Genomic DNA, 26,554 nt, shown 5'->3' with positions numbered 1-26,554 from the left:
TTACTTACAGCAATAGCATACTCATTTCTGTGGGATTTCTTTCTCATATGTTTGATGGATCTGCATTTTTTAGTTTTGTAAGATACAAAAACATTCCTCAATGAACTCAGCATTTTATCTTTTCTTTTTGCTTTGAATGATACTAGACTTTGCATCTGCTTGATGCATTAGTAAATGTTTAAGTATTTATTTTGTTTACATTCCTCTTAGTGTTAATACTTGAGTTTGAATTTAACATAAATATATCTAAGAACAACAATAACAAAATGAATAGGCTGTCATGAGTTTATTGCCCTGAGTTTCTTAAACTTCTCATAGAGCTAAATGTAGAGGAGTAAAAAGAGCAGACAATGGAGTTTTACTGGTTCAGCGTTCTAGTTGCTGTGTGCTAATTTGTCATTGTTACACTACAAAGTGGCACAATCTCTTTTGCAATGACTAAAGCTGCCAGTGTTACAACAGCACAGTTCTCTGATAGCTCCCCGTCAGAGAATTCTGCACAGAACATTATTGCCATCCCAAAATCTTTGAACTGTTTTGCTATCTGTCAAAACTGGCCCTTAATGTCATTGAGAAAGAGGGGTTTGAAGGAAGGTTTCTGGCATTGTCCCACTTATTCCAGAACAACTTCCAAATGTCCAAATGCATCTGGTCCACATAGCCTGATTTCCATGGTCACATAGTACTGTGGGGAGCTGGAAATCAAGCTTGTGACCTGTTGTGAAAGATCAAAACCCTCTGCACTGCACTGCCATGTCAAGGGATTGCTCAAGAAATTTATACAAGCCCGGGACATATTAGATTATGGGAAATGCTGGGTTATCTACCTAGTTCATGTCCTTTATGTAATTGGGGTGTGCTGTAAAAAACCAGCAAAGAACCAAACCAAATTGCTGCTTCTGGTACTTAGTTCTGAAAAGCCTTGGGAAATGTAATTGCAGGCCAAAACTGAAAACAGACAAAATGATGAATAAAGCACTCAGTCTGCAATTTAATGTTTTCTTTTTCAAAATCTGTTAATAATGACCAAGTCTTGCTGGGTAATGAACTTGTGAAAAATCTTGCCTTTGATTGCCCTGTGCTATGTACCTAGATTCTATAATGTGTTTTGCAGTGGTTGATTTGATATAACTTTAATAAACTGACAGGTTCTCAGTGTTTAAGGCGAGTTCAGCATAACTACTTCAAGCTAAATTGCTTCAGTGAGCGTGTATCAGTAAATCAGATAGAATCTCCTCTAAAGCAGCACAGAAACTATTTCCTCTCCTCTTTTTTCCCCCTGTTACCTTGCTAATGTTGTGAAATGAGCACCCTACAGCTGCAGTTGGGTAACACTGATTGAAAATTTTCTGTCTCTTCCTGGTGAAAGGGAGTTGAAATTCTAAAGATGACTGGCACACGATGGTAGTTGAGCTGTTCATCTCATGCATGCTCAGTGATCTGCAAGCATAAAAGCTTTCACTACCTCTCATGGCTTGGGCTGCTTACAGGCCTGAGCTGGATGTGTGGTTTTTGCCAGGTGCTTCCTCTTGGTATGCATCATAAATTATCAAAAAAGGAAAAAAAAAAACCAGATGAAACTCTTTTTACTTGCTTAGTTAATTGCTCTGAAGTATTATTTTTTAGTACATGCAGCTTGAGAGATGTAGAGATTGTATGAATTTTGAAGTCTGGGGTACACTTTTCTGTAAAAAAAACCCAAAAAGAAATAGTCTTATTACCATACCAAAATTAATCACAAAGCCTTCTCACTTTTTCTTCCTAACACAATTGCATAGCACTATTTTTATTTTCCAGTGTAATTGTGGGTTTTATCAGAGTTTTACTCTTTCCTGTAAAGCAGTAAAGAGCACAGGAACTATTATGGTGAATTCTTTGCTATTTGATGGACAGATTAAAACACTCCTTCTTGAGCCAGTATGTTTTCTGAAGGCAAGCAAAAAGGAGAAAAAAACTTCAAATTGTTGGGAGCACCACTGTTTTCTGTGAGCGATTTGATGAGCATTTTCACCAGCCAGTTTTACAAGTTAGATATGCTCTGTAGGATCCTTATGACCAGCTGGTGTCTGGTTATGTTGGTATACCTGGTACAAGGAACTGCTGCTTTTGGAAGAGGCAAATCTTCTTCAAGGGTGTGAAGGGAAGGTCTGGGCAGTCAGGTTCAGCAACACCAGTTGAATTTGATAGATGTCTGTTTTCCTCATGTTCTACCATCCACCTAGCTTTGCCCTTGAGCAAATCCTTGTGTGCTCTCTCTGTCTTCCTATTTCATTTCTTAACTTTGTGCTGTCTAACTGGATGGTTTGTTGGGATAAGGCAATGTCATTCTGTATTAATAGCAGTGCTTGGAGACCTTGAGTGGAGCCTTCAGGCACTAATGTGCTTCTACTGGTGAGATGATACAGAAATGACTTACTGTTTGAAACCTCTGAGAATGGCAAGCACGAAGTAGCTGTGACATCTGTCCTCAAATATTAACCTTAACACCAGCACCCAGTATGGTGTCAGAAGTCTGTGTTAGTGTTTCAGTGGGCAAATAGTTCTGCTATGAAGTTTAAAGGAACAACTTGTGTCTAAATCCAAGTAATGTGTTTCAATAATTGACTGTTTATTAAACCCTTTGGGTGCTGAATTTAGTACATTCAATTGTGGCTACAGCAATTAATCTTCCTCATGTCTAAAATACAGCAAACTCATTGAAATTTTGTGAGGACAATAAATTGTAGCTGAATTGAAGATGGTACTCCCACACTTCCATGTTTCCCTTTGGTGCATGTGAAGGCTACTGTGCAAGGAATGGGTGGAAAAGATAAAAGGTGAGAAGCAAGGCAGGTACAGGTGAAGAGCAAGTTCTGGCCCTGCCACAGCACTCACTGCTAATGTTTAAGGAGTTGCCTGAATTGTATAACCATGGCAGTGTATGGTTACATCTGTGTTTCAGTGAAAAAGTGAGTAAACGTGTGGGCACTGCTTGCATAAAATAAGTTTCAAGTGTGTTTTTCTGTTTTGCATGCAATGGCTGAGTCCTAGTGCTCCTTGGTTTGGGTCTTGAGCTGGTGAAGCCTGCCTGGGTGTAAAAGGAAGAGGTGCAGTGGCTGTGGTTTTGGCTGGGGAGGAGGCAGGGTGTTGGGCTTTGTTCTCCCACCCTCAGCCTGCAGAACTGACTAAAAGAGGGAAGTGTGCTCTGTGCTTTTTTAAGGTCTTGTGCTTCAGATGCCATGTTTTTGTGCTAGTTTTCTGCAGTTCCCTCCTTGTTAGCATTGATGCAGAGCTAGATAAATGTCCTGTCAGATGATTTTAATGCCAGTGCCACTTAAATTAGCAAGGAGCTGGAAGAACAGAGGTGTAATGCAATAGGCATTCTTTGTGAACTCTCTGTGAACTGTTCTAGCTGCTGAGACTACTTTTCTAGTAAATCAGACCATACTTCAGCCTGAGAACATGTTGTTCAGTGTTTTGGCACCTTCATGCCATAAAAATGAAGGGAAAGCTGTTGATATTTTTAATTTTGAGGAAGCAGTAAGTGACATGGAGATCCAGAAAGGGAGCAGTGTCCTCCTTCCTCACAGAACCTTTTGTGCTTTTCCTGTTGTGGTGGTTGTGGATCAACGTGTGGCAGTAATGTTGTATCACTTCCTCTGAAATTGGGTCAGATGAAAATTCTGATTTGTTACTTTGACCCTGGTTGTATTTGAGAAGAGCTTAAAAGTCTTCTGCAGTAATGTGTTACCTTAAGATGCACTTATATCTGTAAATAAGTTGTGGTGAAATGTATCCTCTACCCTTGTAGAGAAATGGCCAAGCTTTACTTCTGGGTGTCTGGTGTCAAACCACAGCAGAATCTCCAGTGTCTAAGACAGTGACTGGCAAACCTGCTCTGTAGCGCTTACTAAAGTATTAAAACTTGTTAAAAATGCATTTTAAAGTTTGTTCCTGCCTTTTTTCTCCTGGTGCTAATTCAGTGCTATTTGATGCTCCTGGCAGCAGCTGTGAGGAAGAGTTCTGGAGCCAAGTTTCATTTTAATTCTTAATTTCTCACAAGTGTGTTTCTGATAGTGCAACTGACTGTGCAGATAGGGTTGTTGTAAGACACAGTTTTACACTGTGCATCAGTACAAAGTCAAAACACTCTCATATCAGATGCTAAATATTTTGCCATGAGAAAAGAGGAGTTCCACATTAAGCCGAGTTGAATTTTGCTCTCATTTGTAAATTCAGCAAGTGTGCAATGGAGATTGGAAGTAAAAGGTTGTAGGGCTTTCCAATGCAAAGTATTGCTAACAGTAACTTCTTTTTGCACTTCAGAAGTTGAATTTCTTGAGTAATTGGAGCTATTTGTACAGTGAATAAATTTAACTTGTCTGCAGCTACAGTTCAGAAATGGATTTTTCCACTTTGAGGAGAAATGCCATGGAATGATTTTCCTTTTTATTTAACTGTTACAGGCTGTCTGGTTGATGGAAATACTTTGGTAGCTTTTGCTGGGGGAGGAAAAAAAATGTTTTGGTAAAAGGAAATTGAAAAACTTTAAAGGAGAATAATATGATGTTACTCTTGATTGCTGAGATAAGATTTGTACTTAAAATAATCTGATCTTTCAGTGCAGCAACCCTACAGATACCAATATTTACATAGAGCTAAAAGCCACAAGTTACATGCCAGTTGCCTTGGATCATTAGGGGGACTTCTGAGCATCAGTTGCAATGAAGAAGAGGCAATAATGGAAATCTTGCATTTTTGTCACAGTGCCACACAGTGATGTTCAGGCTGGCGTGGCTGGACTTAGAATTGAAAGCTGAATTCAGGGAGGCCTGAGGGCACTCAGCTTGCTTGGAACTTTAGGCAGCTCAAAAAACATTGAAAAGACCCAAGAGACCCTGAAATCTTAGCAAGTCTGTCACTAATGAGATATATCTTCAAACAGGCACTTATCAAAACAGTAGTCACCATTGTTGGGTCCTCAGATTTTCCTGTTCAGTGTAAGAGCTTCAGGAATGGATTCACTGTTTGGTGGTGCAGACATTTTTAGGTGAATTATAGAAATACCAATATACTGGAGATGTTTGGAATAAAAATAATTGAAACTGTGATGTTGAAATCTGAGTCATTTGGGGTTTTTCTTGTTTTGGTTTTGTGGTCATAGCTAACTTATTCGTCTAGCTCTTTCCTTCATCTTCCTTCTGCTTCTTTCACCCAATTTCTTACTGCGTGCTATTTTCTGGCAGCACCTCTGATGCAGTCAAAATGCCTTGCTTTGATTTTTCTGAGGTATAAGAAATGCTGTTTAGCTGCTAACAGTGCTCAGAAACAGTGAAGAGATGGCCAGTTAAGGGGCAGTCTGATCAGGAAGGTGTGAACAGCACAGAAGAAACAGAGAAAATTTACACTTTTCTGACAACACATATCCATCAGAATAATTACTTTCTTTTCAAGCCAGTTCTCTCTTCATGTTATAATATGACTTTCTGCAACCTTCCCAGCCTACCACAGTACATTGCTTTACAAAGCAATCCAGTAGTGCCACTGTCAATATTTGAAAGCTGAAAATAATATTCTGTTATTTTTATGAGCAACTATCATTGTCACTTGTATACTGTTTTGACATGAAGTTGTATTGGATTTTTGCATTTGTACCTTGTACCTGTTAAAGAATTTGTTACATGCATCAAATGCAAGAACTTCTGTGTAGTCCTTTTGGGGAAATGTAGCTAAAATTTGTCAGTGTGAAGAAGAACTGCAAAAACTTTAAATCCCACTTTTGTTTCTTTTGTGCACATATATGTAAGTATGCACATGTCCATATTGAAAAAAGTACAAGTGTATATTTAATAAAATATTTGTATATAAATGCAGGTGTATATTCAAGTATTGATACTGTGCTTCTGTGCCTGTTTGGCTGCAGATGTGCTATCTGTATTAGTTTCAAAAGGCAACACCAGTAGCCTTTCACCCTGGGGAGTCTGTTTATTCTGATCTTCCCTGTGAGCTACAGACTGAATGTTTTCTTAATGCTAATCCAGAGCTTTCTACTGCAGATGAAACTTGCCTTATGGTTCACAGTGATAAAGCCTGAATAATCGGTACTTTCTTTCCTTCAGACTCTTGTCTGGAATTCCAGACAATTGTGGGTTTTTGAGACTTGGAAGATGAAAGATGTTAGAAGATGAGAGCATGTGAGACTCAGAATCTCAAGTCAGTGTCTGTAATAGTTGAGAAGTATTTATAGATCATAAAGTATATTTAATATATTTCAATACTTAATATGTATTGAGTTAAAATTAAATATCTTTCTATTTAATAAATATATAGTACTAGTATAAATAAATATATCTTCATATTCTAGGAGAGGGTTCGGATTTCACAGTAGATGAAACCCACGGCACAAAGTGACAACTGTTTTGTCTTTGGTGCACTACTGCACAGAAAACTCGCTGTGTTTGGGATGATTGACATTATTTCTGGAGCTTGGTGAGATGAGATTCTAGGTCAAGGCTTTTTTGTGCTTTTTTGTGCTGAAATAAGTAACTTGTCATGTGCTGCAGGATACTTGCTGATAAAAACTTGCTGAGAGGAGGTCTTCTCCTATGGTGGGGTGCTAATCTCCAGTTTCCTTCAGAATCAAATATGTGTTTGGAGAAAACTTATGTTATACCTTTTATTTGAGATGGATCTGAACCACTGTAAGCCATTACATTCAGATTGGCTTAAGTGAAGCATGTTTGTTTGTAGGTGCTGACAATGCATCTTGAGCACTCAGCTTTAGGATACTTTTACTTGACAAATTAATTTTAATGTTGGTATTTTGTTTCTACCATACAATATTTTAAAAAAAATCAAAAGAAAAGGTTTTTCTTTATATGTGCTTCAACTGATGGCTTGCCATATATTTATATGACAAGGGTATTGGCAAGGAAAAAAAATAGGTGAAATTCCTAATAAAAATTAGGCTCTGACATTTTTTTCTCTTGTTTGACCTCAGTGTTATGTGTTCTGCTTTCCTGCAGTCTTCTCAGGAAGGGAAGGAACAGAACTACATTCAGGAGTCTCTTCAAAATACTTTTTCTTTTTGTTGCTTTCTTTTCCTTTCCATTGGCATTTTGTCTATTGCTTTTCATTTTTTATTATTTTTATATTATGCTATGCTATGTAGTCTTTATAAGAATGATGAAACCATATAAAAATGAAAGTTTTATGGAGCCTGGGGGAAAGGAGACCACAAAATCCCTGTTATTGGATGTGTTCAGTTGGGATGAGGAGCTCAGGGTTCTAATACTCTCTCAGCAGATTGTACAGGTGTCCTGGCTGGTGGCTTTTACTCCTAGTACAAGAACAATCAGTGGAGCAAGGGACATGTCTGCCTTTGGCAAGGGATGCTGAGATCTTCCAGGCATCAGATTCTGCTCTGGGATTGTGTAGAGTCCCTAATGCTATAGCATAATGCAGTTAATGCTGCAATAATGTAATATTCTATTGCAGCTGTTGAGTCACCTAACTGTGGAAGAATAAAGGGTTTATGGCATTTGGGGAGCCTGTAGGACTTGACACACAGACTTTGTATCATCTAAATTGCACGTCTTTGATAATTTCTGATGATGTCTGCTGCTGCTGTATGTAAGGAACTGGAAGGACCCTCTGAACATGTCTTGCATGAGGGCCCCAGGGGAGATGGCTCCAGCAGGAGCAGGGGCCCTGGCTTCGATCCCAGCTTTGAGCTCTGGTGTCAGCAGATGACAAGTTGTTCTGGGCTTGTCCCATGGGCTTGCTTTAACCAAGCAGGCTGCAAACCGTGGGCTGGTGGAACAGGTGCAGAGCTGCTGTCTTTGTGCTGGAGCCAGATGGCCATTTAATTGTCCCATTTAAATGTCCCAGTCACTGAGTAGGACTTGGCCGAGTCTCTCGCTCAGTTCTCATTTCTGCTGCTGCACTGCCTAGTTGGGTCTTGTGGCCTTAAGAAAATGAGGACTTCAGAGACAACTCTGAGCATCTGGACTTCTAGTCACGATATGTGTTAGTTTCAAAATGTTAGTTTCAAACCTCAGCATGGTTCATAGCCTAACACTGTTTTCTTAAAATTGTTTGATGCTTTCCTGGAGTAAAGATTTCTGGTCTGTGCTGGCATATCTTGCTTCTTACAATGTTACTAATATCAAGGTGATAAGAAAAAAGCTTTAAGCAGGAACCCTTATTTCAAAGGATTTATTCCCTGGGATTTTGCAAGGAGAACTTTTGTATCTGTTGAGTTACCTCTTACCAGGATGAGAGGTGAGGAAGAATTTTGAGGGTTAAGAATATTTTGGCTTGCTAAAGCTTTCAAAATCCTGGTTTAGAATAACATTTTTTCATTGTTCAGAAGAAGTAAGAAATGATTATTTGAATGTTGCACTTAAGGGGAAGTGCTATACTTTATGGCTTGTAAACTTGCAAAATAGAATTGCAAATTAAGTGTGTTTGCTTATCTGTATGCTTATATTTATTCACTTGGTTTAATAACTGCAAATAGTTTTTACCTGTAACCTCTTCAAATGAAGATATTTGTTGCTTATATGTAACTCAATCAGGTTTTTTTGTCAAGATAATTCACTTTTATTATAGTAAATAATTTAAGAAGCTACAGCTGCGGGGTGTTAGAGGCAAAGGATGGGACTAAGCAGAGTTGTGGTAATATCTGCAGTGCTAGGGAATTGAATTAAAAAGATGTCTAGGTATTTCCAGCAGGCTACCTCTTTTGTTCAGTGCTAAAAAGGCAGTCTCTGGGTCTAAAGTGATTATGAAATACCATGTTGATTCAAGCTGCTTGAGTTAGCCTGTCATTAGCCTATATAAGAAAAGGATCAAATACATGTTAATAAAATACAGCTATTTAAGCTTTTGTATTTAGAGTCGATGGATGCTAATCTGCATTTATTTTAAGATTTTATTTTTTTTTTATCCATCATGCTCCACCTGTTTTGTTCAGTCCTGGATCTGATTCACACAGCTTTTTTTAGTTTTGTTTCGACTGTGGCTCTGGCAGTACCAATTTTACCCAGAAGTTGCATGGCCTCTGGGTTATGCTACCTCTAGGGGAGAAGGTGGAGAGCTTTGTGTGGTCTGTTGTGCTTGTGTCTGCAGTCCCCACTGCACAGCACATGAATAATACCAGAAACTGCCCAAGGTCTACCTGCTCCCTTTTTATGATGAAATACCACCGAAAGAAGGGAGTAAAGCTAGCTTCTTGTTTACCCACAGGTTTTTCTCCAGTTAAATTCTCTGCCTAGAGAAGCAGTTGAAAATAGTTGGTGCTACTTTGTTTTGCAGTTGCCCGCATGACTCCTTTCCTTCCTGCTGGCCTATAGAATCGAGGCATGGATTTTAGCCTTCACAACACATATGCAGTGATGTAAAATTCTATTTATGTGCAGAGGGTTACTAAGTAACAGTTGCTGAGGGAAATGCAGTCTTTGACTGTGTGACGTCTGTGCACTTAAAATTCCCAGCCAAGTAGTGCATTAACATAGATTTTGCACGTTAATGTAATGGGATTTGCTGTGGGCAGTGTGAGCAAAACCTTGGGAAAACAACAGTGTAGTTTAAGGAATTGTATTCTCTGCAGCCTGACCCTGTGGACAGGAGATGAAACCAGTGTTTGCCCTTCTTCCTCATCCTCTCCATACCACACCGTAATTAAGGACCCTGGTAGATTTCATGGAATCATAGAATATCCTGAGTTGGAAGGGACCCACCGAGTCCAGCTCCTGGCCCTGCACAGGACATCCCCAGGAATATCACACCGTGTGCCTGAAAGTGTGGTCCAGACATTTCTTGAGCTCTCTCAGGCTTGGCTCTGTCCAGTGCCTACCCACCTGCCTATGTGCAGAACCTTCTCCTAATACCCAGCCTAAACCTCCCCTGACACAACATCAGGTAATTCCCTTCAGTCCTGTCACTGATCACCAGAGAGGAGAGATCAGGGTCTGCTTCATTTGCCAGCTTCCAGTCAACTGGGACCTCTCTAGATTCCCAAGATATTATTGAAAACATCCCAAGACCATTGAAAAATCATCAAGGAAGGTCTCCTGGCAACATTGGGCAGCTCCTTGAGTACCCTGGGATGAATCCCACTAGGCACCATAATTTTGAAGGGATCCAGCTGAAGAAGCAAGTCCCCCACAGGTTCAGGTTGGCTGGGAGTTTATAATTCTTGCATTTGCAGTCCTCCAGTTCATGGCTCTGGAGGTTCTACTTTAAATATTTTGTGCATTTTAATATTTGTTTGATATTTGTGTATTTGTATTTATATCTATCTGTAGGTAAAAAAGATTGCACATGCAATCAGTTTGTTTTGCATGTGTACCTTCCTTCAGAGGCAGGAAAGTCTGAGTGGCAAAAAACCAAAAAGAGTTGGGGATAGACTGGGTGTTGGTAGTACAAGAAATTTCCCTTGAGCTGTTCTGTTAACTCTGCTTCTAATTTTTCATAGTCTATCAGAAGATTTGTTTTTCCTAAGGATTTGGTTACTTGTAAATGGTTACAGTAAATGTTACTTGGGAAAGGTCATGTGTCTAGCCTTGAAAATGAGCTTTTGTACTGGAGAAGATTCTACTTAAATGACCAGCCTTTCTTTTAAATCACACCTAATATGACTTACAGTAGAGCTTTGAACTGAATACCTTTTATATGCTGATAAAGATGATTTTGTTGAACTTTCATGAGGTCTTACAGCTTTTTACTAATTTCTCTATTATCAGGCTCCTTTTTGTCTGAAAATACTTGGAGGATAGGGAGAAGTGCATGTATGTAAATAATTATTGCAGTGGGAAGGTAACATGAGCTTATCAGGCTGTGTGATTTCCTCACTGTGGCTTAAGGAGATCTTAATTTCAGTGAGGTACTTGCATTACTGATGTCATTTTATCAGGGTACATAAACGATGGGCAAAAATAAATTTTTATAATGAAGTACTATCACAGTCCTTTAATTAAAGTGTCATTCATTGTTTTATTGGATTTCAATGACAATTGTTGTTTTAGCTGAATCCAAGGATGTTATTTGTTGATCACTGAGAAATGCATTATGGCCAGGAGTTAATTTTATGTTATTTACCTGGGCTCTTCAGTAACCAGCGTTGTCACTGTCATGGGAATAGGTTCGTAAGTTGTCAACTGTGCAAAATTGACTTTATTTACTTATGACAATTGTTTTTTAGTTTATTTTCTTGTTATTTCTATGCAAATTATAAAAAAAAAAAACAAACCAGCAAACCAAGCAGAAACCAAACCTAGTGATCCCATCTCTATAAAAGTTGGTGTGTTTTCTGTTCCTGGCATTTTAAAGTCTCTTAACATTTTTGATGGGGTATTATTTTCAAGTACTGTCTGACTGCATTTTTGCCTGTGTTTGAGAGAGTGTATCAGGAAGCTGTCATCACTGCTGGGAGTGCTGACTCTGAGCAAAGTATCTTTTGAGTCTTCAGAAGAAGCAAAACAGAACAACGGGAGAAAAATAGTCACGCAATTGACACATCTGTTCTTCCAAAGCCTTTTCTTGTTGCTCCGTAGGGCTCTTGTGTATCTTTTCTCTCAAATGCCCAAGTTCCGGAGAACTGGAGTTAAACCTATTTGCCAATAGCACCTGCTTTCCCCATGTACTTCAGGAGCAGCTCATCAGTGCCAAACACCTCTAACGCAACCATTTGTAGTTAGTTAATTAAAATGGATGAAAAAAAAAAAAAAAAAAGAAAACCTTCTCTGCAAAGTTGCTTCCAGGCCATTTGACCCGTTTCAATCCTCAGGAATGGAGTTATCCCATTTCAGCTGCAGAGTTTTGCGTGTGCCTTTATTGGACTTCAGGGGATTCTTGTCTCTTTACTTCTGTAGCCTGTCACGGTCCTTGTCTGAAGAGCACCTCTGCCTCTGTGTACTGACCACCCCCCCAGTTTATTATTATTACCTAGGTTTTTTAATAAAGACATTAAATGATTTGGCCTCGGTGTGGATCCCTGAGGGGTGCTGCTGCTGGCTGACAGACAGATGGACTCCATGCTGTTGATTGCCATCCTCTGAGCTTGGTGTTCCTACCAGTTACCCACCCCTTGTATTCCACCTAGCCAGAGTTTATCTTCTTGGTTTGACTGGAAGGGTAGAGTGGCAGACTGTGGGAGGCTGTGTCATAGGCCGTGCTAATGTCAGGGGATATGATGTCATGATTCTCCCCTCCTCCACAAAACCAGCCATTTCATCACAGGAGGGTATTCAGGGGCTTAGACACCATTTGCCCTCCAAGCAGGATGTTCCTACACACCTTCTATCCATGGGGAAAAATTACTGTTAAAACTCTTATGTCATCTGAAAAAAGAAAAACAGCTAAGCATTTGAAACGCTGTGTATAAAGCATGTCTCTCTTTTTACCAATGCATTATCACTCCTTCAATGTTAATGCAGAGGTTTCTGTTGAGTACAAAATGTACCTACCTTTGACAGTCTTTTATCCTTCAGTAAAGTATTGCACTTATGAATTATTGACAAAAAAAAAAAAGCCATACAGAGGCCTTCTTTTGGAATAAATCCACATAAAAGAGAAAAGAGGTGTGAAGTGCACTTTCTGGTTGTATGATGATCCTTGATTTCTTGAAACCTTTCTAGAAAGATGGGCAGTTGTCAGAGTTACCAAATCTTGACAGATTGAGAGCAGCCTGTGTAGTGTAACAGTACAAAGTAAATGTTGATTGTTCACAGAAAAAAAGGCAACGCTCTCTGGCTGAGCTGTCATTGGGTTTTTATGTGGCTGGTTTTGGTTTTTTGAGTTAGGTGTTTTGGTCATTTGCTGGTTGTGGGTTGGTTTTTTGTTGCTGTTTTTGGTAGGGTTTTTGTTAAATATCTATACAAGAGGAAAGATCTAAAAATTAGGCACTGTAGGAAAAGGGGGAAGTTGAAGAAGAGAACAAGTGCTCCTGCCTGGAGCTGGAGACGTTCCCAGGCAGTGAATAGGTGTGCTTGCTGGTAGAGCTTCATGCTCCCCCCCAGAGCCTGGGCCTTCCACAGATGATGACTATAAATAGTGCAAAGTAGCACTTATTTAAATCACCTCTTTTTCTTTCCAACACATAGCTCTTGAATTTCAGTGCAATATTTCTCCTGAAGATGTAGAGTTCTTACTAGAACCACACTAATGAATCAAACTGTGGTAAATTGAATCATCTCTGTAGTGATTAGTGACAGGGCCCAAAGTAATGGTCTGAAGTTGTGTCAGGGGAGGTTTAGGTTGGATTTCAGAAAAAGTTTCCTCACCCAGAGGGTTGCTGGACACTGGAACAGGCTCCCCAGGGAAGTGGTCACAGCACCAAACCTGAGAGTTCGAGGAGTGTTTGGACAATGCTCTCAGGCACATGGTGTGATTTTGGGCCAGGAGCTGGATGTGACGATCTTTGTGGGTCCCTTCCAACTCAGCATACTGAATGATTCTGTGATCTTTTTAAATGACAGTTTCTATTTGTTTTTTGGCTCACTGAGTAATAAGCTGGCTGCTCACAAATTGTATTTCTGGTCTTAACCAATTCTCCTGTCTGTACATGCACATGAGTGTTTCAATGTCATCATTTCTGATACTTATTTACATTGGTACTAGAGAAGATGGACATTTATCTCACAGTCAGTTTGAGATTTATATTGCTTGATCTTTCTCAGGTTTAGTTTCTTTGTTTGACTTTATATATTTGGAAAATGGTAGCTACAGCTGTTTGAAACTATACTGTCTCTGCAACAAAACAAGAAATGTCCCTGAAGAACAGGATTGTGTATTGGGCTGATAGGGTTTTTTAAATTCAGTTATTAGATTAGCTGCTTATGCTTTGCAAAAAGTATGAGAACAGGCTTATGATCCATTTATGTTATAGAGCATGTATCTTACCATATTTGCCATCTGGAGACGCTTTGGATAGATGCTTATTGACCACAGTCTTTTTTACATGGTGTACAGAATTGGCAGCAATTAACTCCACAGGAAAACCTTTCCTAGTTCCAGGTGAGTAATAGCAGGTATTTGCAGATGAATCAGGTGTCACCTGGGACTGAAGAAGCGCTGAGTGTGAGATCTGAGTGAGTCATTTCCTTGGGCTCTCAAGGTTTGTCTTGCCACTTAGTGGTAAGCAGCAGTACTTAACTTGAGATCTTTATTTCTGAGGGTCAGGAACATGTTAAATTACTGATATGTGGAGAAAAATGTAACATTTTAGCAGTACTCCTTGCATATGAAATCACTGATATTTGCTGGAAGCTCACCCCATCATTTTATGGAATTTTGGAAATGCATAGATCAGATTGCATATCTGACATGCCCACATCTGCATGTTACAGTCTGGGCCGAATTACACTGTATGTGTGCTCCAGAGGAGGGCACCAAAATCTGGAGGTGTTAGTGCCACTGGTATAGCAAACCAGATAGTGGCTTGGTAGCCAGAACACAGTGGCAGGTCAGGCTCTGAGTGACAGCCCTTAAAATGCCTGCAAGCCCCAGTGCGATCAGATGCTGAATTGTGGGACAACTAATGAAATTGGCTCCTGCCATTCATTAACATCCAGATCTTCAGAATCTGTTGTTGTTTTCCCCCTCATGGTGGTCAATATAATTTGAATGCTAATTTGGACATTTTAAACAGGCTGAAAATAAAAAAATTAAAATGTCATCTCTCTGGGCATGTTTGGGTAAACAATCGGGTTTGTTGTGCTTTTTTTCCAAAACATTTTGCCTCTTAGACTTCATTATTCCCTTCTGAAATGGGAAAGTTCACCTGTTGAATATGTAGGTTAATATTTCAGCATGCAGCTTCATACATGTGTTACAATGGTCCATTTTTCTTCTAATATTGGTGCAGTTCTAACTCTGCACAGTAGTTTTTGTGAGAGTGCCTCTGTGTTGGCTTAAAACATGTAGGGAAGCATTGTTCTCCTGTTTGTTTTCAGAAAATGTGGTGGGTTGACCCTGGCTGGACTCCCGGTGCCCACCAAAGCTGCTCTATCACATGTCTAGTGCATGTGAACATTGTGAAAGGGAAATAATCATGCCAGCAAGGGCTCTGCTCCTCTGCTCCTGAGAAAGGACACAGAAGTCAAAACCAGCAGTGAATGGGAGCAGTTTCTATTTGTGTTGAGAGAATTTGAAGGATTTGTGTTCTATTGCTCTGAGATTTCTTCCCTGTGGTTGGCGTGGATTGGTTTTGGTTAGATTTTTTGACATTCTCCTGATTTGGGTTCTATTGCTTTAGTGCTAATTAGGTGCATTGTTTTGAGTTATTTGCTTTATGACACTTTTTCTGGTTCAGTTTAGACAGTTTCTTGAAAAATGACTGACAGCTAGAATATTTCTGAAATCAGGTAATCTCCTCTTCAGATTTTGCATTTTGTGGTTGTTAAGGTAACTAGGAAAAATGAGGAAGGAATCCTTATTGTGCTTTCTTCAAGTGTATTAAACAAAACTATAAATTAATTTTAATAGGTGTTTTGAAGTTGCTTTTAAAAAAAATATTCATGTAAGTATTGCATGCATTCCATTACATTACATACATGTATATTCTTTGTTTCTTAGGAAATATCTCCTGGGTTATTTCTCTGTGTTCTAGTAAGTAGTTTTATTTATGTACCATTGACAGCTATCTGTTAGTTAAAAGTTGATTTATACTTGAAAGGCTTACAGTGGGCTGCTGAAAGAAAGGTCAGCCCTATTTGGGCCTATAGTTGGAAATCAGATGAACAAATCTCTGGGATGGTGTTGTGGCTTTCTAAAGAGGTAGCTGTTCCTGAAAGATGATTTTAAAGTCAAAAATTAGCATTTATCATTCTGTTGCTTCCTGCTGGTTGACTTGTGTGAGAATTGAAGTTGCTGAGAGTTTCTGGGCAAGCTCTACCTCTTAAAATGATCTATAAAAATATTTGCAAAGGTGACTAATACTTCTGAGAAACTTGTAATGTCTGTGGTGAGGTATGGGAAGGGGAGGTAACTTCAGGTCTTTATAAGCACATTGAGAAACAGACTCCTTGAGGGGCTTTAATGTGGTTCTAAAAACGAATGGTCCCTCTTTCCTTTTTGTCAATATTATCAATATCAATCCAGGGTCATTACATAAGGTGCAGCTACGTTACTGTGCACACTGTTTTTCCATCTCATGTATTTTCTCTTCTAGGGGAGAGATTTGGGTCCATGGTGGTGTGGTGATGCTGGTGGGGGCTTGTGAAATCCTTGTGCTCTTACCCCCTACTTCTCTTCCTTGATATGGGGACAGCCGTGATACTGGTGTGGGGGTCCTGAGACTGGTTATATGGCTCTGGGTCTGAGGAACAAGGGCACAGGAGCCAAGGTTTTCTCCCTGGTGCTCCCAGTGAGGGCGTAGGGCTTGGACAGAAGTGAGTGGATCCTAGAGGTCAGCAGCTGGTGGCACAGCTGATGCTGTCAGCAGGCATTTGGCTTTTGCAGCCATGGAATCCCTCTCTGAGGGCCAGGGACTGCTCAGATGGAATCTACCTGACCCAGTCAGGGAAAAGCCTCTTTGCCATCAGGCTGGTCAAGCCGGGGAGGAGAGCTGTAAACCAAGAAATATAAGGGAGAGAGAGATGACAACCCAGGCAAGTGGGGAAGTGATGGAATGGGTTGGCAAAGGAAGGGCACAGGGTGATGAAGACAAGAAGAGCCTTGGAAAAAATGTGCCCTCCTCTGGAGCACACTTACAGTCTAATGCAGCCCAGAATGTAACGTGCACATGTGGGCATGTCAGATATGCAATCTGATCAATGCTTTTTCAAATTCCATGAAATGATGTGGTGAATGGGGCTGAAGGCAGAGGTTGATTCCATGAACTATCAAGCAAATACTCAGTTTTGCCTAGTGTCTTAACTTTCCTGGTGAGACTTCATCAGACCCGAACTTTTGATAAAACTTAGTATCTTAATGTTTCTAATGATTTTTTTAGTAGAATGTATGGGTTTTTTAATGTAGTCTTAAGTGGAGAACTATTTTTGAGTAGTATATTGATATCAAGTGATCCTTGATAATATGATCGATGTCTTTACTTATCTTCACATGTTGCTTGATATTTTTTAAAATTTACATATGTGGGAGTTAAAAGATGTCATACCAGTGTTTTACAATTACACAAACTGTTCCGTGCCTTTAGCAGTTTCCCTTGACTATAAAACCCCCCCTTGCTTCCACTCCAAATGCATTTCAAACTCTTATCTGAAAAGAAATCTTTATTTACATTTTAAAAAGGCAGTTGTGTTGATTATTTTGTAAACATTGACCCTGTAGGTCTTGACATTTGAAAACATTTTGTTCTAAGTGGTGTTTGTGCGTTTATTTATTCTAGACAGAGGACATATGCACATTCTGGGAGCACAGAGCAATAAAACTCATTTTCTTTCAAGATCATGCATTTAACATTGGCCTATTTAAATGAAACAGGGAAATAGAAAAGTAATTTTCTGTCTTGGATGGATAGACAGGTACATGCACACCAAGGTCTTGTTTTCTATGGTGGCAGGATCATGGCAGCTTCCCCCTTAACCAAGTGTTACACAGCAAATCTCCTTTTCCCATACAGACTGGAGTGAGGGAGGAGCTCTCTGGTGGACTGGACCCAAGAGCTGGTTTGGTTCTGTTTTCTCTCTTTCTTCCACCTGATGTTACTAAGATGGATTGGTTTTAGCCCTTATTTCGCCCCTTGTCCTGTTCCTTGAGGGACCAAAAAAGTTTTGGGAGCAGCCCTGCTTATAGGTATGGTCAGGAGGGAGGACACATTCTTTGGTGATGGGAAAAAGTTGGGATCTTGGCAGGAGTGCATGCTAATGATGAGCTGAAATGTCTGTGTCAAAATACCTTGCCACTTTGGAAAGGCAAAATTGTCTTCTTAACAACCTATCAACCCCAAAAAACTCTTTTTGTACAAAATTTAAGAAACGTCTGGTAATTTTCTTTTATCCCAGTTCAGAAACATTGATGAGTTCAGTGGTCAGAATTTTCTTGGAATCTACAAATCTTGCAGGGAATTGTAATGTGTTTTAGCATCAGGCAACTTGTATGTACAATTTTTCTTAGCTTTGGCCTAGAAAAGTACTTCATGGGGCTAGAGACTGCCAAGTGACCTAAAGCACTTTCAGTGTGCTGAAAAATCTCTGTTCTAACATTAACTGCTTGATGTTACATTTAATTCTTGACAAATAAAAATAAATTTTGCTGAAAACGTCTTGGTAGATTTTAGGGAGTTGACGTGATGTAATTTTGAATGTTTTTGAATGTTTTTTACACAGCTGCTTTTGAGCTTTATTTCCTCATGAGCTAGAGACTTGAAAGTGAAAATAAAATTCAAGAAGTTGAAAGTTCATGTTTGGTGTTCACTGGCAGTTGTGTCAGAGTGTGTTTCATACTCAGTAAGCTCAAAGGCGATTTGAATTAGTCTCTTGTATCTCTTGCTCACTGTGAGTAGAACAGTGGGAAAGTGTTCTAAAGTTGTCTACTATTTTTGTCTTCTTTCTGTAACCTTAGAGAAAGCACTACAAAGGTATCTTTATTATTCAAGAAAGCCAGTCTGCATCCGTGTTGAGGAAATGACCCAGACACATGTTCTGTGTAATTAATTTGCACACTGAAGGACTGGTTCATGCACGTAATGGAATTAGGAATAAAATACCAGAAGTGAAATTCTGCCTTCCCTGCAGCCTGGTTTGCGGCTGGGGCGCTGGGCAGCGCGAACCTCTCATGTTGGGGGCTGAGTTCCTGCTGTGCATGTTTTTTTGGCACAGTTGTGCCTCAGCTCTTTGTGGCCCGCACAGTCACATGCTCCACTTCTCTCCTGCGGGCCGGTGGAGTCAACAATTTACTTTGACAAGGGGAACCTTGTGTGTTTCCTCTTGACAACGTTAACACGGGCTGCAGAGTCAGGATGTCAGCTGTGCTGGGTTTTTGTCAAAAATATCTGTGCACTGTCAGTTGGGGTACTGCAAAAGCCAGAATATTTTCACACCTAGGGGCTGAGAAAAGATGTTTTGCTGGTAATGCAGCAGAAAGATTTGTCTCTAGTAGTTGTCTACTGTTCTTGCGTTTGACACTTTTTCAGTGAATGTTTCTGAGCTGCTCTGTAATAGCTTTCATTTTATAATATATTTCACTCAAAATACCTTCAAGATAATGGAAGAAGATAAATAGGATTTAACTGATTTTTTAAAAAACTTTTTTTACTTATTATCTAAGACACTCTGAATACCCTCTTGTTCCTGGGTTACTGCAGACATCCATCCTTGTGTTTGATGAACCAGATTTGGACACTGCTTCAGGCCCAATTTCTTATTTTTAAATTTTTTTTAAACAATCATAAGCATCATGCAAATGCAGCAATGCAGGTTTACATAGCCATGGTTGGTGGGATATTCTGCAAAAGGACTGGTGCCTTTCCTCTGTGTATCATGACATCAGGTAACTTCTACACTGCAGGATGGTTTGGAACCATGCAATGGTCTCCCAGATGTGCTCCACCCACACAGCTGCCACCCCTTCTGCATCTCTTCTTTTGGATGAAAGGTGCAAATCACCAGGTCCACTGCCATCCTCAGTCCTCTATAGGACCCTGAGGAGGATTCAGGACTGAGGATTTCTAATTCTGAGGCAATAATTTTGGTCTTTATTCATTGCAAACTGCCAAGTGGAGACTTCTGATATGAGAAATTCAATGTATGAGGTTGAAAGACATTTTTTACCAGAAATATTTCTCATCTTTTCTCCTTGGCTAGTGGATTGTTATTTTGCACCTTTTTTTAAATGGCTTTGGTTTGGGTTTTTTTCCACCTGTTAATTATTGGACATCATTCTGTACCTAGCTGCTGGTTTTTGCATCTCTATTGTACCCTCACAATAGATAATCAGATGCTTAGTATCTTTTTCTGGTATATTGGTATCCTGATATATGAACTCAGATTTTATTAATATGCTGGAATATAGTAGTGCACTCATTAGCTGGGAAGAAAACAGGATTGCTGTTGTACGCTTCTGTTATAACCCTTCAGAAGGACCTCATGTGGTGGCGTTTGAAAATTACCAGTCTGCTGTGGCCAGACACTGACATTGTTAAATGGATTTATGAAGCTTTTAAGGAGGTGAACCGAGGATTGAGGCTGCAGTATCAACACTGTGTTTTTGACTTAAACCACATCCTTTTCTTGAAAAACAGAGTGAAATATTTGCACCTGTGTACCATGTGGCTAAAATAAGTGCTTAAAGGTGAGTAAATTTGCACTCAGTTTAGATGAGATAAAGATGATGAGTGGGCTGTGAAGGCATTGATATTGACAGCTGTCACTTTTCAGACTACTCTGGAAATCAGCTTGAACACTTTCTAAAAGAGGTGTGCTCTTGTGCTTGGTGTCCAAAGTACCTGTTTTTGATTTTGTCCCTTGAGTGTTGTTGTGGCTCCTCTTTGATTCCTGAGGTCAGGAGCTGCTTCCATCCGTGTGCCTGCCGGATGCTGTTTGCAGTGGAGCTGTAGAAAACCTGTCTGGGTTCAAAGCAGGTACCACCTGCTCTTTAATTTGTAAGTTCCAGGTGTTCTGGAGGCTGTTGAACCTCACTGTGTTCCCAGGTGTGGGTGTAGGTCCTTGTACTGCTCTTCACAGTTTCATCTTCTGTTGCCTCTGCACGGCTTGTGCAGCTGGTGTGGTGATGGTTGCTCTGCCCCATAGGACCAGGGTGGGATTGGCAGAGGAAATAACAAGTCACAGCCCTGCCTGTGCTTGTCTGACTTTGATGTGATTCACATCTGGGTTTCCTAGGTATGGTTTCAGGGTTAATGTGCACGAGTGAAAGGCAGTTGCTTGAAATTGAAAATATTGTCCCAGAGCATATTTTTGTGTCTTGTCTTTACTTGTTTTGCAAATTCCTTGTGGTTCTAGGAGGATTCCTGATCATAGCAGTATCTTAGAGTACCTACAAAGTAAAAGGTCACTCAAATATCTCTTCCTCTCCCTCTGCCCCTATGCACAGGGCACCTGAGATTTTTTTTTTTTTCAGTTCACATTATTAATGCAAACTTCTTGCCCATGGTTGTCTGTTTTTTGTTTAGGTTTGTTAACCAAATGAACGCTGTCATTTTAACAGCTTGCTTCCAAATGCCTTTGGCCTCTGTGACTTGTATGGGCACAGTAATGTAATCCCTCATTTGCTTCCTATTACATGCGTGAAATTCTATCCTCAGCATAGGGGAAGACTGTATGGACTTGTGAAAGCTGACTAGTAGCACACTGTAGGTCCATAAATTATCTTTATCTGTTATATTCTGAACTGAAGAGACTTCAATTATAGAATATGAGAACCCCAGTGTGTGGTCAGGAGCATTTAAAGGTGAGATATTCTCTGTGTTAACCCAGTTTGTAACAACATAGAGCAGGATGCTGGTAACACCAAAGTTATGAGTCCCAGTGTAGGCCATTGGCTTGAGTTGGACTCAGTGGTCCTTGTGGGTCCCTTTCCACTCAGAATATTCTGTGAAACGTCTCCATAAACAGAAGTAGTTTTAAAAAGCTTTTCATAAAAGAAGGTAAGCACATAGCTAGATAGCATGAAACCGTAATGCGGAATGGAGCAAATTTTTGAGATGGAATTCAGTGTTTTTTGTACTTGGTATTTTAAAGTTTCAAAATAGACTGAATTAGTTTCTTCAGAGTTCTGCATAATGTGTTTGAGGTTTCTCAGTGTCTTGGTCTGCCTTGGGGTTTAGTGATGAGAATCCTTTTGTTTGCAACTTCTTTTGAAGTTCTCTTTTGGTGACAGCAGCAGAAGCACTGTGCTGTTGAAGCTGAGAGGAACAGAAAACTGTCCTTGGAAACTCTAGCCCTCTCTTTTTCCATAATCCTGTCATATTTTTTTTTCTTTCTTATACCTTAAATAAGATTTTGACACATGCACAGGAATTTTGTTGAAACTATGAAGTAGATGATATTGTGAGTCTTGCATTTTAGAAACTGCATGTAAAAAATCTGTAGAAATGAAAATCAAACTGAGAAAGCAAGATGCAATAGAAAGCTGGAGATAGTGATTGGGATTTGCTTGATGTTTATAGGAGTTAATTTATTAACCTGAAAATTAATGATAAAATTTGCATCCTTCTCTTGGCTGGTGGGGACTGAAGAACAAACTGGTGTAAGAGTTCCTGGAATGTTTACAAGGGTTTGGAGCTGTATAGATAGCACGAGCCCTGCTTCAGTCTGGCATAACCTTGTTCTAAGTGGTGGCTTTAGTCTTGTTGGAGGAGTACAAATCTGCCAGTATGACATGGTTAAAATGGACTATTCAGCCCCAGTGCAAGAGGCCTGGTGCTTGCTAGTGTGAATTTGAGTTTCTGCATGAAAAGAAAGGTGTTTAGGAAATCTGCAGATTTAGGAAGAACTAATGATCTAGTTCAAGAATATGTTTGAACACACTTGTTAATGCAGGTCGAGGAGATATCGGCTCACCTGAAGAGGGCCAGCTGCCATTCCATTAGTTCCTGCTGATAATAAGTGTGGTCCACAGCATCTCATCTGTTTGACTGTGTTAAGCTGTATGTGTAGAAATTCCTCTCCATGAAGAGGAGCTAAAAATTTTGATACTGATTGAGGTGTCTGATAAGAAGTAACAAGGAATTTTTCCAGCATTTATGACAGCAACATTGTTAATCTGGGGATGCAGAATACGAAAATTACTGGGAAATCATGACTCTTAAAATTGACTTACATCCTGCCCTGCTGATTGCAGCAGTATTTGGTATTTAGAGAAAAATCCCTGCATTTGACAGACTTACTGATACTTGTCTCAGTTCTGTTAGTGTCACAATTTTGAAGGTGCACATATTAATGTTTTAAAAAATTTTCTTACTTTTCCCCCGGAACTCTGTGGAAAATCAGTTATTTCTGAGAAGAGACAATGTATAGATTTTCCTGAAGGTTTACTATAGCCTGAACATCATACATACATTTTATGAATATTAAATGAAAGGTAGCCTTGCGTGGTAGAGTTCAGGGGAATATCATTGCAGAAGTGGAAAATCAGGAATTTTTTGCAGAGTTCTTCAGCTGAGACTAGAGCAATATGATCTACTGCTATGGATTTAGATTATCCAGATTGTTACTACCTTCAACAGCTTACTCTTTTTCTGATATTTCAAAATGAAGGTTTATTGCTAGTCAAATCTAGTTTTATCTACTAGAAACTCTTGTCTGTCTTTTGAGATGGTGCCTGTTGTTTATCTTAGTTTTGTAGGTGTAGCATGGGGGAAGAATCAATAACCATGCCCCCAGTGCTGCTGGGTTTTGTGGAGGGAAGGTAATGTGCTGTGGGCAGGAATGAATGACAGAAGGAACTGGAGAAATGTCTGTGCTGCCAAAGAAGCTGCTCATGCACTCAGTCTGTGTTGTCTTGCTGCAGCTTTTGATACCTGTGTGGCACTTTTCTGACAAAAAAGGGAATTTTAGCTCTTTTCACTTGTGCTATTGGAATGGAGTTAAACATACTAGCTAAATATATAAAATAAGAAAAAGGAGTAGATTGTAAAAGGCAGGAATGAAAGCACAGACAGTATGAATCTATGCTTCACTCTGGATTTCTTTAATTCTCATTGAGACATAACACTTCTTGAACAATCATTTTATCTCTGATGAAAAGTTTTAACTTTTCTTTGTGGTTTTGTCACTTAGAAAATTAAGTCATTGAGTAATAGCTTTGTGGTTAAAGGAAAAGAAACAAATCCTTCCTAACTAGTATGCAAAAATGGCAATGTAGTTAAAAAGCTGGCTTGAATACTCTGGAGTACAACTTTCCATTTCCAAGGCCTATGTTTCCTTGAGGACTTAGCTGCTTCTCTAAATGTAATATGTCTCACTGCACTTTTTAACCTGGCCTGACACTGTAGTACTTGCAGAGCACAGCCCACTGTACTTAAATATTAAGGATTTCTTAATATTGCCCAAGTAAGTAAAGATCATCTAAGTAGGCACTGATAGCAACAAAGTACAAGTAGCCTCTTCTTGCACTAATGGATGTGTATATAACATTTTTGATATTACTGTTTGTTTGCTGCAAATATTTTGGTAGCTATTGGTTATTTGTATAGTTGCCTATCATAATTTTAAAATGCTGTGTAATATGGACACTGTGGTGTGCACATGGTGAATAATGGGAAAACAGGTGAACTGAGTCATAAGGCACCAGGTGACAGCTACAGTGGAAAGTTGGGCCAAAAATATCTACTAAAACTGAGGCAGGTTATAATGCAATTCTAATTTTTATCAGGTCTGAGTCAAGAGCAGCTGTATGTGTACATATGAATGTATATCGAGCTGCAGTGTATGTGCACATCTCATTATGAAATTGCTTTATGAAGGGATTCTAGTCTGTCACCAGCTGTTACGATGCAGTAGCTGCTGGTTTGCTCCTTAGGTATTTTATGGTATTTTGGAACATGAGTAGTCAAGGAGATGCTTTTTGGGGGAGACAGTTTTTTGTGATTTTAGGCCTATATAATATTTATTTCATGCTAAAATCAGGTACTATCTACTCTCCTGGGAACTGATACTGTAAAAGAAATCTATTTTCCCCATCACTTCTGAAATTGCATTGAGTACTCAGCCTGAAGGAGCTAGGTAGAATTGTGTTTGCTGTTATGTACAAAGGGCCTTTATTTTATACCCAGCATAAAACGTACTATAACTCTTGGCACAGAATCTCCTCTGGCACTGCGCAGACAGTGTAAGGGAATGTGTTTTCACTTTTTCTCTTCATTGATTGCAAGGATGGAGACACTTTTTAGGACCCTAGAAAGAGGGAATCAAGCAACTGACCAAGTCTTGGCTTTTTTTTTTTTTTTTTTTTTTTTTTAATACAGCTTGGTTTGAAGCATCTGGATCATTGATTGTTCTTTTGCAGTGATATGTCTTGTACTGGTTTTGGCAATACAAGTATTATATATGCCAGCAATAATGTGTTGAGTAGATTCTTCCAAAAAATAAAGCAAAAGCAGTCTTTTGAAAGTTTGCATTTTGGCTGAGAAGGCATGCCAAGCAGAATTATATCCAACCATACACTGTCATGTTTTGGGCTGATACATCACAGAACTTTGCTGTCAACATCTTGGAGCTGGCATCTGTCAACACCAGCATTGTGTCTTATGCAGGGAGCAGACAGCACAGCTGCTGTGTAGTTCTTTCCAGTGATTTAAGTCAAACCAAAATGTCTCAGAGTTCAGTCTTTCTAACTTCCCTGAGACTGCCCAAACCCTGTTTTCAAAGTAAGGGATACAAACAACTCCCTGATAAGGGCTTGGAGTGACAATGCATTTCCCAGACACAGCTGGGTGTCTGCTGGATGGTGTTTTGCTGCTGCTGCTCTTGATGCCTTGCAGCAGGTTACACACTCTCAGCTGTTTCCCAAGGCGAACAAGAGCAAAAAGAGCAGCAATTTCTCCCCTCCTGTACCACCAGCTTTACCATACACTAAATATGATGAAATAAAATTAAAGATGGAGCTGACAAGCACCATTTTTACCAAGCCTAGAGCAACAGCTCTGATCAGGAGTTCAGCTGTCCCCTTCATTTGGGATAGCCCTGAACTTTTGATCATCTAAATGTACTAATTTTGTCTCATCCATGATAACACAGTTTTTACTGTTTTTCTTTGCCTCTGGGATTGACTTACCCTGCTGTAGCAGATGCTTTATTTCAGAGTTGACCGCTCTTCTCCATTTCTCTGTACAACAAAGATGTAGTTGATTTACTGCTCACTATAGAGCAACTAAAAATAGGATGGAGAACCCTAGTACAATATTCAGCCTACAGAATCAGTGGCCTCTAAATGCAGGTGGTCCTGTCAACCAGCACAGACCTTATCCCATGTCCCTTGTCCAAGTGGGCAGCATTGCAAACTGCACAACTGACAGATATATCTCTGGGGACTGGATTTGAGTTAATTGTGCTGACCATGAAGTTGTTTACCCAAAGCAAGTTGTCTCCCAGTATAGCCACTACTGATTTCTGGCTGGGTCCCTCCATCTTCCCAAGGGACATTAGTTAAGCCTGAGGTGAGCGTCTGCTAAAACTGACTTCCCTCCTCAGCTCTGAGAGGTACCCAGCTGATGGGTTTTCTGCATGGGACACACTCAGGTCCCTTGGTGCCTTGAGGGAGTGCAGAATCCTTTCACTTCTGCATGTCCTTCCTGCTTTAGGAAGGACTTGCACTGCTCCTTTGAGGCAGTTTGTCTGTCTCTGCTTTTCCCAGTTCTTGTCAGCTGCTGTGTGACACCAGTAGGCTTGCTAGGTCTATCTTTCATTTCTTTCTGAAAATTCTTGCTGTCTTGCTTCAACATCTTTTATGTGCCTTAAGTTTGGACTCCTCTGTTCTATAGGGAACTTAACAGATTTAATCTGCCTATTTTCTGACACCTTCTCTATTGTTATTAATAAGGGGAAATAAGAGAAATTTGAAAGTGTGCTATGTTTCTGATAGCAGAGATGGTAATTTTTCATGAACAGATTGTATAGCAGCCTTTTCAAATATATGTCAGAGTTAAAAATTG

General features: G+C 39.7%; 1 protein-coding gene across 2 annotated transcripts in view; it reads left to right on the top strand.

Annotated features, from left to right (window-relative positions):
- Positions 1-26,554, top strand: part of MBP (myelin basic protein) — a 111,624-nt gene that overhangs the window by 28,750 nt on the left and 56,320 nt on the right. The gene's annotated exons all lie outside the window — the stretch shown is intronic.

Source organism: Melozone crissalis, unplaced genomic scaffold (genome assembly GCF_028551555.1).
Source record: "Melozone crissalis strain CALT ecotype California unplaced genomic scaffold, PUWL_Pcris_2 ptg000042l_1, whole genome shotgun sequence".
NCBI lineage: Eukaryota > Metazoa > Chordata > Aves > Passeriformes > Passerellidae > Melozone > Melozone crissalis.
This window is presented reverse-complemented; position numbering and strand designations above follow the sequence as displayed.